The 15,049-nt window shown below is 46.1% G+C and overlaps 1 protein-coding gene across 1 annotated transcript in view; it reads left to right on the forward strand.

Moving 5' to 3' along the window:
- Window positions 1–13,718: 13,718 nt before the first annotated feature.
- Window positions 13,719–15,049, forward strand: part of RERG (RAS like estrogen regulated growth inhibitor) — a 132,974-nt gene continuing 131,643 nt past the window's right edge. Inside the window, exon 1 of the mRNA XM_073319312.1 lies at window positions 13,719–13,875. The gene's annotated coding sequence lies outside the window, so the exon portion shown is untranslated. The remainder of the gene's footprint in view (window positions 13,876–15,049) is intronic.

The following is a 15,049-nucleotide window of genomic DNA, read 5'->3' on the forward strand; positions in this document are numbered from 1 at the left end:
ACCCCATGGCCCCTCTGTCCACTACTGCCATTACTGCCCCCTCTACTACCATCAATGCTCGGTGGGGCCCCTTCCCCCGACCCTGGCTAGAAGGCACAGTGTCTGCTGCCTCCTAGCGGCTGCCTTGCCCTACACTGAAACCTACATAGCAGGCATTAACACTGTGGTCAGGCTGTCAATCAGAGTTGGTCTCCAAGATGTATGGGACGTTTGTTTTCTTCCTGGCATTAGAGGCTGGCACCCAGGAGCCAGTGGTGAAAGACATCTTGGTGGGTGGGTGCTTCTTTGTTCCCCTTGAACCTCTGGAGGACCAGGGAATACGGGGGGTTCCCACCTCCATCTCATCTGTCCTACCCAACACTGTCCTGTTACTCCTGTTCAACTAGGGGAAGCTGGTCTCCAGCCCTATCCTGATAGGGTGAAATGACTCCATCCTCTGCCAAGTCACCATTCAGCTGCCAGCAGCGGTGTGTGGCAGGGGGAGCTTGAAGGAGTCTTTTCTAGTGCCCTATCAGGGCTCCTTGTACCTGGTTCACTACTCCTCAGGGATGCTCGGTGCTGCTTCTGCCAGACTTTAGGGCACATCCCAAGAGACTGTCCTGTGGCCTGGCAAGGAGGAATACCAGGCACCCCCGAGTCCCAGGAGCGTGCTGGTCCTACTACCGCCAGCAAACCTCCTCTCTCAGTTTCCCCTCCTTCTCCACCAGCCAACAATCCCACTCAGGTGCCAGGGGCAGCCCCCCTGTTGTGCCCAGCTGAGTGGACAGGCCCTGCTGCTGAGAGCCTTTGGGCCGGGTCTGTGGAGGAGAGGGTTGCTCTGCCATCCAGGAGCAGGTCTATATCACGGGAGACCACTCCTCCTTCTCTGCCCCATCCCTGCCTCCCCAAGCCACAGTCTCATTGTCCTTGCCCACTGGACGCACCCCAGCTGGCCGACGTTCCAGTGAGAGCCATGGAGTTCTGGGTTATCGGGAAGGAATCAGGGGAAGTGTGGCAAGCTTGAGGGGGAGGATGCCTCCACAGGACATCTAGGAATCAACCACTGAGCCTGATTCTGTTCCCCCAGAGAAAGTCCAGTTGGTGGTCCCCCCTCCTGAATCAGGGCAATTGCTGCCAGAGCAGCTGAAGGGCCCCAAATCAATCAGTGTCCAACCAGTTATTGAGGCTGTGGGCACACTGAGCCCACCCTGGTGCCCAAGCACGTTGTCATAAAAGGGCCACCTCATGCTTGCCCAATCAATCCGTGTGCCCCGGGAGGTGGTGCCACAACCATGACCGCAATCCCACTCTTGACCCCTCCCTTTCCACCTCTGATGCTGTCACCACCCTTGAGGTTGTTATCTTCCCTCTCTTGGGGTGACCTTTGAGAGCTGGTATTTCTATTCCCCTATTTCATTTCATGGGCAGCTGCTGTACTCCCTCTGTTCACTCCTATGTTGGGGGCTGAGGCAGAAAATACATTGTGGATGGTGCTGCACTGAAAGTCTACCACCATTCAGGGAGAAGCACAAATGCTGCTGCCTGAAGGCTGTGGGGCCACTGATGGGGCTCAGCTGGATGATAATCGGCAGTCTGTGGGATTGGCTGGGTCTACAGAGTTCTTGACCCTCACTGTGCTGCAGGATGAGCTGCACCAGTTCCTGGTAGATGCCCTTGGCTCCAGGGGGAAGGTACAGCTCACTCTCCAGTCGTGGTGGTGGGGGGAATTTAATCTTCTTCTCCACGCCTCGAGGGCCTTAATGGGAGAAGGAAAAGGGACCAGGAAACAGGACACCACAGATTAGCAGTGGGCCAACATTTTCCATGATTCCCTGATCTACTTTGGGATGGACTGTGGGTTACTGTGGTGGTGGGTGGCACTCTTGGCTGCGACGATTCTCGGCCTTCCAAGGATACCAACTACCATCACCTCACTTAACACCAGAGGCTGTAGGGTGAGTCTTCACAGGTGTCAGCTACTCTCCTTCCTTCAGGGGGGATACTCTGTGATCTTCCTGTAGGAGACTTTCACTGATCCGGCTGCTGAAGCCAGATAGCAGCTGGAGTGAGGGAATGGGGTGTACTTCAGCCACTTCACCACACTCTCGGGTAGGGTAGCCACTCTGTTCTCCCTGGACCTACGGCCCGAGGTGCTAGGGGTTGCTGAGGTCATGCTGGGATGCCTACTGTACCTCTTGGTCTGTGTGGAGGGGCTGATTCTCAAACTGGTTAACATCTATGTCCTGATGCTGGGCCCAGAGTGGGTGCACTTCTATTGCCAGGCATCTGCCTTCCTCACTACTTTGGATCCTTGCAAGGGCCTGGTCCTGGGCAGGGGTTCTAACATCACCCTGGGCATGTGGGACTTCCTTGTGACAGAGAAGTGACAGGCCACCATGGACGTCCTCAGGGAGATTGTTGATCATCACTCCCTGGTGGACGTCTGGCACAACCACCTCCCAGACATCACCACCTTCACTTATATCCACGTGGAGGACACATTGTTGTGCTACTCCTGGTTGGACTGCATCTATCTTTCTTGATTTCACATCTTGTGTGCCCACTCAGTGACATCAGGCCAACCCCATTCTCAGACCACAACCCGGTGGCCATCATGGCCTAGCTGACACCTGAGCCACTAGGGCTGACCTACTGGCATTTTAGTAACAGCCTGTTGGAGTATGTGGGCTTTGCAATGTCCTTCCAAGAGTTCTGGAGGGTCTGGCAGAGGCATGTGGGAAAGGCCCATGCCCGTCTCTTCTGCTGTGACTACACCAGAGGACCAGCCAGAGAAGGGATACAACAATAGAGCAGCTGGAGTGGGATGTATGCTGACAATGCGCTTCTCATGTCCCAGTGCCTGGGAGACCTGGCACGGGTGGAGGCTTGCAAAGCCATATATTTGGTGGCCTCCTCCAGTTGCGTCAGCTGGATCAAGAACTCTTGCCTGATGGTCAGGGATGGGTGACAGGTAGGCAACCTCTCACCTGTGCTCCATGCCATCCAGTGGGGCATCTGGGGTGTATTAACAGGAGTATCATATGGAAGACCTGGGAGGTAATTGTCCCACTCTACTGGGCACTGGTGTGGCCTCAGCTGGAGTACTATGTCCAATTCTGGGCATCACACTTTAGGAAAGATGTGGAGAAATTGGAGAGTGTCCAGAGGAGAGCAACAAAAAATGATGAAAGGTTTAGAAAACGTGACCTATGAGGAAAAGTTTTTAAAAAACTGGGCTTGTTTACCCTTGAGAAAAGAAGACTGAAGGAGAACAGTCTTCAAATATGTAAGGACTATTCTAAAGAGGACTGTGATCAATTGTTCTCTATATCCACTTAAGGCTGGACATGAAGTAATGGGCTTAATTTGCAGCAAGGGAGATTCAGGTTAGATATTAGGAAAAGCTTTCTAATTATAAAGGCAGATAAGTTTTAGAATAGGCTTCTAAGGGAGGCTGTGGAATCCCCACCCTGGGAGGTTTTTAAAAAAACAGGTTGGATAAACACCTGTCAGGGATGGTCTAGGTCAGGGGTAGTCTATTTTTGGCAAGGTCCAAATTTCTTGGTCAAAGTATAGTCAAGGTCCAGACTCAGGGGAGAATAATCATAATAATAATAATAAAATAATGGTAAGTAAATAAAAAAATGTAGGGTCCGTTCAAAAGGATCTGGTGGTTTGGATTTGACCTGTGGTCCACCTATTGACTACCCCGGTCTAGGTTTATTTGGTCCTGCCACGGTACAGGGGACTGGACTTGGTGACCTTTCAAGGTCCTTTCCAGCCCTATATTTCTATGAGTCTATGATTCAATGTGCAAACTGAGATTTTTTCAGTGGCTTGTAACTTGGCCAAAAGTTGAATGTTTTTTGTTTGTTTTCATGCGAGAAGCAAAAAGCACATCCCTGACACTGGGGTGATCACCTTCAAACCCCAGCTCCAAAGCATGGAGGCACTAGAGTTTCTGAAAAAATTCTTACCACTTTGTTAAAATGGGTAAAAAATGAACTTTTCGCTAATCTCATTCTCTGAAATGGCTGAACCATTTTTACTGAAATTTAAAACAAAAAAAAAAAACAATCCCACCACCACCACCAAAAAGCGTTCAGCCAGTGACAGAAAAGCATCATGGAAAATTTCATCCCAGATTATTAGAGTTTGACAAAGCTATAAATAACTGAAAACAGATTCTTATAGTAGGAAGCATTGAGCAACCCTAACTATAGTAACCATTACCAACTACCTATAATAAAAATCAGCTGAACTGACCACTGACATGGGATTAGCTGTTCATTCTCATTTAATGTACAGTGAGGTTTCAACGAGATGTGTTTTGCCAAAGTACATGTTAAAGAATGATAAAAATAATTTGACATAGAAGCAGAATAAATTCTTAAGTACAACCACTGTAATGATTTTTAAAATCTCTTAGTTTTAATAATCTAGATATTAAGTAAATGATTAAATAATTTAAAATGCTGTGTATAATATTTGTAGCCAAACCCAGCAACCGCCTCCATCAGCACTGGTTTGATTTCCAACAGCTTTCTTGGTATGGGCATTGTGATGGGGTGTGACTCACCACTGTGGTGCCTCCCGCTGGCTGTCCTGGGAATTAACTCTATGCCCTCTTCTGGTGGTGTGTCACCTCTGTTCCTGAACCTGTGTTACTCCGAGGACATAGGCCTCTGGCTGTGCTGCACTCTATGTTCCCCCCTTTGGGGGAAGGTACTGCAGTCCAATGGTCCAGCCACTTCCTCAGTGGCAAGTGGGGTGAAGGGGACCCGGGCCCGCCCACCAATGTTCCCTCTAATCTTTTATATCCAAGTGCAAAATGAATTTTATTATATGCGTCAATATGGTGGTGATGTGTGGTGGGGGTGGGGCCGAGGGGCTCGGAGTGTGGGAGGGGGCTCAGGGCTGGGGCACAGCGTTGGGCTGCGGGCTGTGAGGTGGGGCTGCAGATGAGGAGTTTGGGGAGAAGGCTGCCCTGGGGCTGGGGCCAGAGGACTCCCCCCAGCCCTCTCACCGCCAGCAGCAGTGAGCTTCGGGGGAGGGGCCCCCTTCCCCTGCTGGCAGCAGTGAGTTCTGGGGCTGCTGGAGAGGCCTGTGGAAGCCCTGCATGCCCGAACTTGCTCCCCTCCCCATTCCCCGCCCACCCCCTATCTCTCTCTACTCCCTTTATAGCCTGCTGCACGGTCGTGCAGCTGAGAGGGAATTTAGCTGCCCACTATTCTGGGTCCCAGCCCAGGGACCCTATAGATGGCAGCCACGTGCTGCGTCTCCTCGAACCTCTCAGTCTACTTCCCTGGGCCACTTCCCCACAGCTCCAGCACCATCTCTGCCCTTATATCATGGCCTCAGCACGCCAACAGCCAGCTGGGAGCTTGCTCTCACTCCCCTGATCCTGCTTAGCATTAGTTTGTCCAAGGTGCTAGCTTTCTTTCTCCTGCAAGGCAGGCTTCCTTCTTCAAGCTCCAGGGAGCAACTGTCTCTACTCTACAGCTCTTCTTATATGGGCTACCTAGCCCTGATGGGCTGCTCCTCACAGCCCCTTTCCTATTGGCTGCTTTTCTCACAGCCTCCCTAGGGCTCCATTAACCCTTTAAAGGGCAGTGTGGGGCGGATGCCCCATCACAGGCATATTGTTACGATGGAACCCTAACAAATTATGAAGTGTGTTTACCATGGAATATCACTACAGGGGTGGTCAGTGCTGCAATAAGATAACCAGTGACTGATATAGACTGAACATCCAGACTGTTTTAAGGAGCCACTTAGAGCTTGCTCTCGGTGGTGATCCATCTCTAAGGAGGCTACATTCTTTTGGGATTAACCTTAATGATGACATATATGATGCTGAGCCTTATAGTACCCCCTTTAAAATATTTTCACTATGCATGCTACTTAATATTCTGTCATTTTAAATTAAGGATACATTTGTAAATTGTTTATAACAGTTATCTTTTTATAAACATGTTATGGACACGAGCAGTATGTTACACATATTTATATGCACATTTGCATAAGGTCGTACAGTTGGTCATTAGTCATGGTTACAAGGAAGCTATTAACCTGTTGATTATTACAATTGATTAACCATTTATTAAAACACTTGTTAGTTATTAACCTTTATAAAAACTATTTATAATGTACTTTTAACATAGAGCCTGACTAAATATTCTCCAGAGCTCTACTGTATGTTCAAGAAAATTGAACAGCTTAATGCGGGCAGCAATTCCTTCCTCTTCTGGAATTCACTCTTTTCCTGATGTTACCTCCCCCTGTTTAATCAAGACCTTGTGGGGGGCAGATGTTCCTGCCATCAGTGACCAGTTCCACTAAAAAACGTGAACCTTTAAGTAATAATAAATTGCAGTCAGATACCCACGGCCCCACCGGGTGCAGTCATAATACTGTCAAAGAAAGTATAAGTATAACTAGCATTAGTTAATATGAATAGAAAACGAATTAATGATGATCTCCCTTGAGAAAGCACTGGCCCTTTCAAGATGCATGGATACATCTGCAAGAAATTAAGACAGCAAGTGCGGCATGCAACACTCCTGATAAAAGTCTGGTTTTGCACATTTGTTATGAACTTTACAAATGTTATTAATTCTCTGCCTACTTCAATACTAAGTCCTATTTATCATGTTACAAAAGACAAGAAAAAAAAACCTACTGATTTATTAAGGATCTTGTGGTATAAAACTATATTATATTCGCATAATACTAACTAGATTAGCAGAGCACACTATGTAGAAATTTCTCTAGCTGTTTAACATATTACCTTTTCGTAAAACTTGGCATCCTTCAGGAAGAAAAATATCTATTTTACATTTAACTTGTCATTGTTATTACTTATAAGAGCATTTTACGTATGTTTCATTCAATTCCTGTTTCTTCACACTTATGTGCTCAAGTATACATCAATTTGAGATCAGTGGAAATGCAATAAGTGACACCTATCCATATGATCTAGGCCCCAGCTAGTGCAGCTGAGCTGACCCAGAGGAAGAAGTAAGCTACACCAGGAAAAGGGCTGACACGATCTATCCCCCGCACTACCGTCACTGCCACCCCATTAAGCTAGGAGAAAACAGGGACAAAATTGTGACTGAGCCACTATTCAGAACCTACTCTGCTCACTCCCCATTATTCAGGGCAGATTGTAGTCTTAGTGAGCTATGTCTTTGAATTTGCAGACTTTCCACTACTAAAACATACCTTATTAGATAACCTCCTGGCATTTGTGTGCAACACAGGCAAGAGACTGACCCACTCAGGTGCAGCAGTCCAGCCACGCTGATCACAATGCAGGATGTGGGGGCCTAAGGGGCTTGTCTAAATGGGGAGTTAGTTTACAGCACGCTAGCCTGCCTCGCCTAAAAGGTCTCGTGGATCCTGCTACCTCACTCTGAAAGTTCCATAGTGAGCTCTGATCTACTGCAGTTTGAACAGCAGTCAATCAAAGCTCACTATGAAACTTTTAATGCATGGCAGCAGGGTCCACAAAAACATGGATGGGGTAGATTTACATCACAACTTGCTGCTCACCAGCTCTCACAGTTTAGCCAAGCCCCAAATCTTGACACAGCTGTCATTCAACATTCCACTGATACTTTGTTTTACCATAAAGTAGAGAAACTTTAAATGCTGAGGTTTCTTTTAATCAACATCATACAGTGGCTGGGCCCACGTTGATCCTGCATTTCTTGAATATCCAGCATTTCTATTGGCTTTAGGGATACAATGCTACCACATTGCTTATTTCCTAATGGGATTTAGGCCTAGAACTGACAAACACTTAAAACATTCTTAACTTTACACAAGAATAATCCACTGAACTCTTTGTAACTACTCACATGGCATGTATAATGTTAAACGTATCTAAGTGTTTACAGAATTTGGACCTTAATTATTACACTGGAAATAAATACCTATTATTAATAAAAGTGATACAGTTTGCATTTAAAAACAAGTAAAATATGTACTGGATTTTTTTCAATAGTGGGAAAAGTGAGCACAAGAGAGGTTATAAATCATCAGGACACACAAGAATCACATCATTAAAAACCTCCGTGTAACATGAGCCAAAAGGGAAAATATGAGATAATGTAATATTAAGTCAAACAGCAATACTTCATAATGACTACAACCCAAACTACCAGCAAAGTTCATCTATAATTTAATGACAAAGATAGCCCTATATTTCATTGAGTTAGATTAACATATTTTAATAGATTTATGTACAGTGCCTTGAGCCAACACAGAAACATTTGGAAGATAGTCTGTAAAAAAATGAAGGAAACAATCTCAACGTTTCCATGTGTACCTTTAGTACTTGCTACACATGTCTGTGTTAAGACATTAACCCTAAATAGCGTTCAGCAGCTGCTCAACTACCAACTAAGCCTCTCCACAGGACTTGAGAGAATACTAGGAGAGAGACAGAGAGCGTAAAATAACCAGCCAGTCCCCAGATGGGCTCAGTCTACTGCTTCGGGAAGGGGTGGGGGGGAACCTTTTTTCTATCTTGGGCCATTGACCCACAATAAACATCAATCGCAGGCCACACACAACTAAAAAGCAACTTTATGGGGGGGGTGTGGTTTAGAGAGAAATATAAAATGTTCAACTCACCCACCTGGGAGGTTCATGGAGGCTCGGGGCTTCCCCCACAGCAGGGCGAGCTGACGCTCGTGGCTCCAGCCCCACAGTGGGGCTCTGAGGCTTGGGGCTTCCCACTCACGGTGGGGCAAGCCAGCACTTGCAGCGCCAGCGCCAGCCCCGGGGGAGGGGAGGGCCCCAGACTTGCCGCGGACCAGATGAAATTAAGCAACAGGCCAGATCCGGCCCACATGCCATAGGTTCCCCAGCCCTGGCTTAGGGAGACTACCCAGCCATCAACCCAGGTAGAACACATGTTGTACTCAGCAGCAAGCACTATTCCAGGTGTATGCTGCTGTTGATTAATGCACCAGCAAAGGGGACTTGAGAATCTGTACTCCTGGCCTGCCTGTAGGACTGCTTTCACTAGCATGTTTCTTACAGCAGAGGACACATCAGCGTTATCTCTGCTTTTCTGTGCTCCCTTGGGAAGGATTTGATCCACTGTTTGTAGATACTGAAAGCCATCCCCCATTGCAAGATACTGCTCCTTTGGTTGTTGCAGCCAGGGGCCTAATCAGATACAATTGATTCTCCTGCTTTAAAAACACCAACTAGCAAACCTGTGCAATTTACACATCCTGCCTTAAGCGTTGCCCTCAGGTGGATAGCATCACACTAAATCACCTGCACAATTCATAAAGCAAGAGCCTCTGGTTTGCCTATTTCAAATGGGGAAATAATTTAATAATCAAGAAAATAATAAGAAAATAGAAGTGACAGCTAAGGCCCTATACACACATACCATCATCCAGACAGGCAGAGGAAAAAATGTATTGGACTTTAGCATTACTTGTATAGCTTGTCATAGCAATAAAATGTTATTGAATGGCACTGAAATTGTGATAGACTCATTTAGGGCTACTTACATCAACTGCAGCTGTTGGGAAGAGAGCCCTTTAATTTATACTGAGGAGGTGTTTAGCTGCAGAGAGTCTGGCCCAGTGTTTGCTTCTTGGGATAGTGCTGCTCTCTTTTAAGAAATGGTTAGAAGAGCAGACCATGGAGGTTTCTGGTGAACCGTGGCATGGCTGAAATCTCCTACTACCGATGTAGGCTGACTCAAGGTAGCTGCTTCTTATAAACAGGTCAGGATTGTTGCTCTAGGCTTGTACTCACCGGTGGGGAGGTTCCCTTGGGAGAAAAATATAGCTCCTATAGCAGCTGCACCATTCCTGCAGCTATGAGCTTGATAAGAGGGAGGAAGTTGCCTGCTCAGCCCTTATATGGGGTCTAGAATCACCCCTCAGAGCAATGAAGCTATAAATAAGGTCACTGGACATTGCAGATGAGCAGGCTCAGTTATACTGATGCTGGAAAAGAATGAGTATCTAAGAAGAAGCAGAGTTCCCAGCCACTGTCTCTAGCACTGGGATTATCACAGGAAACAACAGTAAATGTTTGTGTGAGTCTTTGTTTATTGCTTTAATTCCCGTTCCTCTGTCTGTTCATACCAATAAATCATTCTGCACTGAAGAGGTTGAGTCTCTGCTCCTCCCCCTACCATTTGGAACATCCCTACGGTCACAATTGCTGTATTCAGAGCCCAGAAGAAGGCTTCGCTGCTGAATCCCTGTTTCTACCCAGTGCTTCCTTAAACATCTGTTCCCCAAAAGTGCACTCATCAATGCTCCATTGGAACTGATAATTCTAGGTCCCAATTTCCCCCTCCTGCTGTAACTACTCTTTTTCCTTCCACTAGAGATACATTTTGGGTAATGCTGGATACACCTGTGGCTATGTCTTCACTGCAGGATCACCCTGGGGTCTTACCTGGGCTTTAGCCTAAGCCTTCCTATTGTCTTCACCCAAAACCTTTATGCCTGGGTTTATATATGGCTTTGATTCTAGAATTGCTTGCCTGGCTGGAGCTATAGGTTAGGTGATATAGGAGCCTAAATCCCATTTTCAAAAGCACTTAGGTGCAATGTTACCTGCCAAGGGGAGCAAGAAGACCTGCATGGAAGGTGAAATCAATAGTAAAGCTCCCACTGATTTCAGTGGGGTCAGGATTTCACCCCCAGTCAAACACAGGATATGCCATGCTGGATCAGATCACTGCTATAGTAAGCCTGGCTTCCTCTTTCTGGCATTGGCCAATACCGCCAGCCTCAGATGATGGCAAAGGAAGAGGGACTCCTGCTCATCTTGAATATCGTCTATGCAGAGCTGTTCAGGAGTGAAAGAAATTCCTGTTCCCCACAGCGATCAGCTTATCACCAGGAGCATGAGATTTAATTACCCTTACTACTGTAGCTTGCACTGCTACAAAAAGGTTTTAGGGGTCAAAAAATTACCCATCAGTTTGCCAATCCTGCCATGCATCTAATTCAATGACCCCTCCCCCCCGCAGCATGAATTCCACAAATGCAGAATCCAAATACCAGCCCTTGAAACTGACACATACATCCCCATATGTAAAACAGAAACGCACGAGTTACTCGCACAGGAGAATGGAAAAGCCAGTTTATCTAAATTATGTAAACCAAACGTTGAGAGAAGGTTTAAAGCCTCAGCAGTTATTTTTAACAAGTAAAATATAAACGGCAACACAGCTTTAAAATCTGCCTTTGTACCATAAGCAGCCAAGCTATTTTAAGAGCTGATCCTGAGAAGGAGCTGAGTGTCTGCTGCTCCCATGGAACACAGCAGAGTTGTGGATGCTCAGTCCCTCTCAGGATTAGGCCCTGCAAGCCTCAGCTTCCTAATTCTCTGGTGTGCTTTTATTATTCTACATGAGAGAGATTTGAATCATTGTGAAGAGCTGAATGTGAAGTTAATTTGTATTTTACTTCTGCTCACTAAGAAGAGAGGGATGGTTGCCTTTACTGCCATTTTATCTCACTTATTTGCATGAGAGATGAGTTGGAACCAGAACACAGGAGCAATACCCACTGATCTTTGAGGACCTTTTACCTCTGGTTTACAGCTGTTACTAAGGTATCCCTATATCAATGGACAAGTCAGTAAAAAGGGAGATAGATGTGATCCAGTGGATAGAACTTTTGTCTTAAGATTTAGAGACCTGGATTCTATTCCTAGCTCTGGCCCTAGCCTAAAAGATTGCCTTGAATATGCCTTTTTGCATCAGTTCCTCCGCTGTAACACGTAAGATGAATAACACTTACCTACTTCGTAAAATACTTTGGGATTGATAGAGGAAAATTACATAAAAACTAGATATTGTTTACAGCCCAGGAAAGGAGGTGGCTGTAGTAGCCTTAACACTGCTTTATTGTTAGGCTAGAGAGGGCAGGCAGAAGCGAGTTCCCTATTCCACATTTCTAGAACTTGACAAGGCATAGCTGAATGCTTGTGAACTGGGCTGAACAATATGGGTGAAAAAACAAACATCCAGAAACTTTGGGTTACATTTCTTAGTTCATTTTGCAAGAACTTTTTCTTTTCTTTTAACCCCTGGAATGTTGATTTTTGCAAAACATGGAGGGACTGGATTATTCACAGCTGTGTGTGTGTGAAATCTCAAAAGCCCTTTTTTCATGTCTGCAAAAAATTCTCCCTTGGCATAGGAGGAGGAGGATGACAACTATGATGTAGTCTTCCCACCTATACCAAAGCCAGGTCTTCTAGTGGAGTAAGTACAGGGCTGGGAGATTGTGATTTCAGCCCTACCACTGACTGACCTTAATGTCTTGCACCTTAGAAAAACAAACACTTTTAGCAGGTGTCATTATCTTCATTTAACAGTGGGGAAAAACAAAGACTAAGAGAAGGTAAGTGACTTGCTAAATGTCACAAAGAAATTCAGTGGCTCAGCTGGTAAGGAAGGGCTGTGTTCTGAATAGTCTTAAATTGGACACAGCTAAAACCTAAGGGGCCAAATCCCTCCCTGGTCTAACTCCATCAGATCTATACCAGACAGGAATTTGGCCCAGGATATCTAATATGCAGCAAATCAAGTCTCATGATTTAGCATAGAAGGAACTATGGGCCAGATTTACAAATGCTTACTATCAGATGCTGTACTTACTACTGTGAGTAATCCCATTAGGAATGATCTTGTAAACACTTATGACTAACTTTACTAACATGAGTTAGCCCCATTGTCCATATGAACAAACCCTTTGGTTACAACGTCACATGTTTATTTACAGGATTTAATCCCCATTAATTTTAGAGGAACTACTCCTGGTATTAAACACTGCTCCTGGCAGCAAGTAGTTGTAGGATCATGTTCTATGAAAGTAAGCCCTTACTGCAATAAGCCTTCTGTTTCTTGAATTGGATAGTTGTGGTCCCTAGCCAGATTGAAAGGAAAAAGGTGTAGACAGTCACAACTGGATGCTAGAACTTCATTATATAGGGTGTGATTTTCAGAGGTACAGAGAACCCACAGCTGCCACTTAAGTCAATGGCCCTGTAAATCAGAACCTTAGTGTGCCCAAACTTGAACACAGCTTGAAATTTCTTATCTTGCAACACATGGAGTGATTGTAACTTTTCTCCTTAAGGTCTAGCTCCTGGTCCTTCTGAAGGCAATGATCAAACTCCCACTGACTTCAGTCGATGCAAGCTCAACCCAGAGAACTAAAGTTTACTGCTTTTGCCCTCACATACATTTAAATTCATTGAAGTCTCTGGATGGAGTTTCTTTTAAGGCAGAATGCCTTTCCATAGTACAGACATTCGCGGCATTTCCTCCCTCGTGGTTCTCCCACTTGGGTTAGGCGTTTAGTCACAGCTCTCACTACCAGCCCCTCGCTCATTTTCTTGCACACCACGGCTTGTTCTGCTCAAGCCAGCATCTTGGTTTCATTTGATCGTGTAGGCACGGTTCCGATGCTCAACATTTAATAGGGGGAAGCCTCCATTTCACCTGCCACTATGCTGTAGATTATACCACCTCATGCTCACAACCTTTTACACACCCCTTCCCCTTCCACGCTGGTCCTGCTGCCTGCCCAGCTGGTTTGCGGCAGTCCATGCCGCATCCTAGCGCCCGCGGCCCTGCAGGGGGCGCCAGAGAGCTTTCTTGCCGGCAGGCGAAGGAAGCCGCGGTGAGCTGGTCCTGGGGCTGTGTGAAGTCTCTGCGTTCTGCGCCAGAGGGACGAGACCGGGGGAGAAAGGAGACCAGGGGCAACCCACGATGGCTGAGGTCGGGTTCCTTCTCTGATCACACAGCTGGTGAGCTGGCCGGCAACCAAGACCAGGGCTGGAGTCCCGTCCGCCCAACGCACCCTCGTGCTGCTTGACTGGTGCGGAGAGGTGAGTTTGATGCATTCAGGCATCTGGCTGAATAGGGCTAGCGCGCACATAGCCAGGGGCTACTGCCGCGAGAGGGGGACCCTGGCAAAGCCAGCCACTATTTTTGTGCTTTGCCAAGAGCAACAAACAAGCTGCTTAATTGTTACCGGTTTATCTCTTCGGCGGTTCCCCAAATCGGGCAGAGCTAGAAGAGGACGGGCTTCCTCGGATCATCTCCGGATTCTGCATAGGAAGGTATTAGGGGAGACACCCTCTACTTCTGGGGTTCCCTCCTGGCTGCTAATTTTAACAACAGTAGCGAGGGGCAAATCACATTGTGAGCTTGTCCATCTGCCCAGGAGTGGGGGAGGATTCCTTCAGCTCTTTCATTAGGAAAGTAAAATATTACCTGTTGCACGGTATTATTTAATCAGTGACAGCCGTGGGCTTGGAACAGCTATCTGTAATTATTTCAGGGACTGTCTTGCTATGCTCATCACACTTGGGAAGCCAAACATTTGCAAGCTGACCGTCAGAAAACGAGAGAGAAGCAAAGTATCCCTTAGAAGATCACACTGCAGCTCTATATGCCTCTAGGCTCTTTTGCTGTGATAAGGATACTGAGGCAGAGACCTACAGAAAATAGGAAGAGAAATAAATGTGTAAACTAGTTTATTAAAGTGGGGATGGCAGTTGTGTGGTTGACTTAAACCAAATGTACTTTTTTTATTTTAATGCATGGGCCTGACTGAGAAGGGAATCTTTGCTCATAGTTTTTTAAAGACATTCTTGGTGACAAACCAGCATTCATACTTTTTCAGTGACATTTGAGTATGAAAATGAATATTGGATTTCTTTTGGAGCCAGAGCACACCCAGTAGTATGTCAATCTTTACTTCGAGAGAGTTTGTTTTACAGCAACACATTGTCTTGCTTTCTCTCTTTTGCTCTGCTGTAGAAATATGGGGTTCAGATTCTCAACTCAGTTGCTGTAGAGTAAATAAGGAACAAATCAAACTGATGGAGTTACTCCAGATATAGACCAGATTGGCATCTAGCCCATATGTTTTAGAGGAAGGTAGCATGCAAATATAGAAAAGGGACACTTGCAACCCTCTAATTTACAGTGTGCATTTATAGTCACCCAGAAATAAGTGTCAATTTCTTTAAACAATCTCTTTAAACAGTCAGATTC

The sequence above is a fragment of the Lepidochelys kempii genome, chromosome 1, assembly GCF_965140265.1.
Source record: "Lepidochelys kempii isolate rLepKem1 chromosome 1, rLepKem1.hap2, whole genome shotgun sequence".
NCBI lineage: Eukaryota > Metazoa > Chordata > Testudines > Cheloniidae > Lepidochelys > Lepidochelys kempii.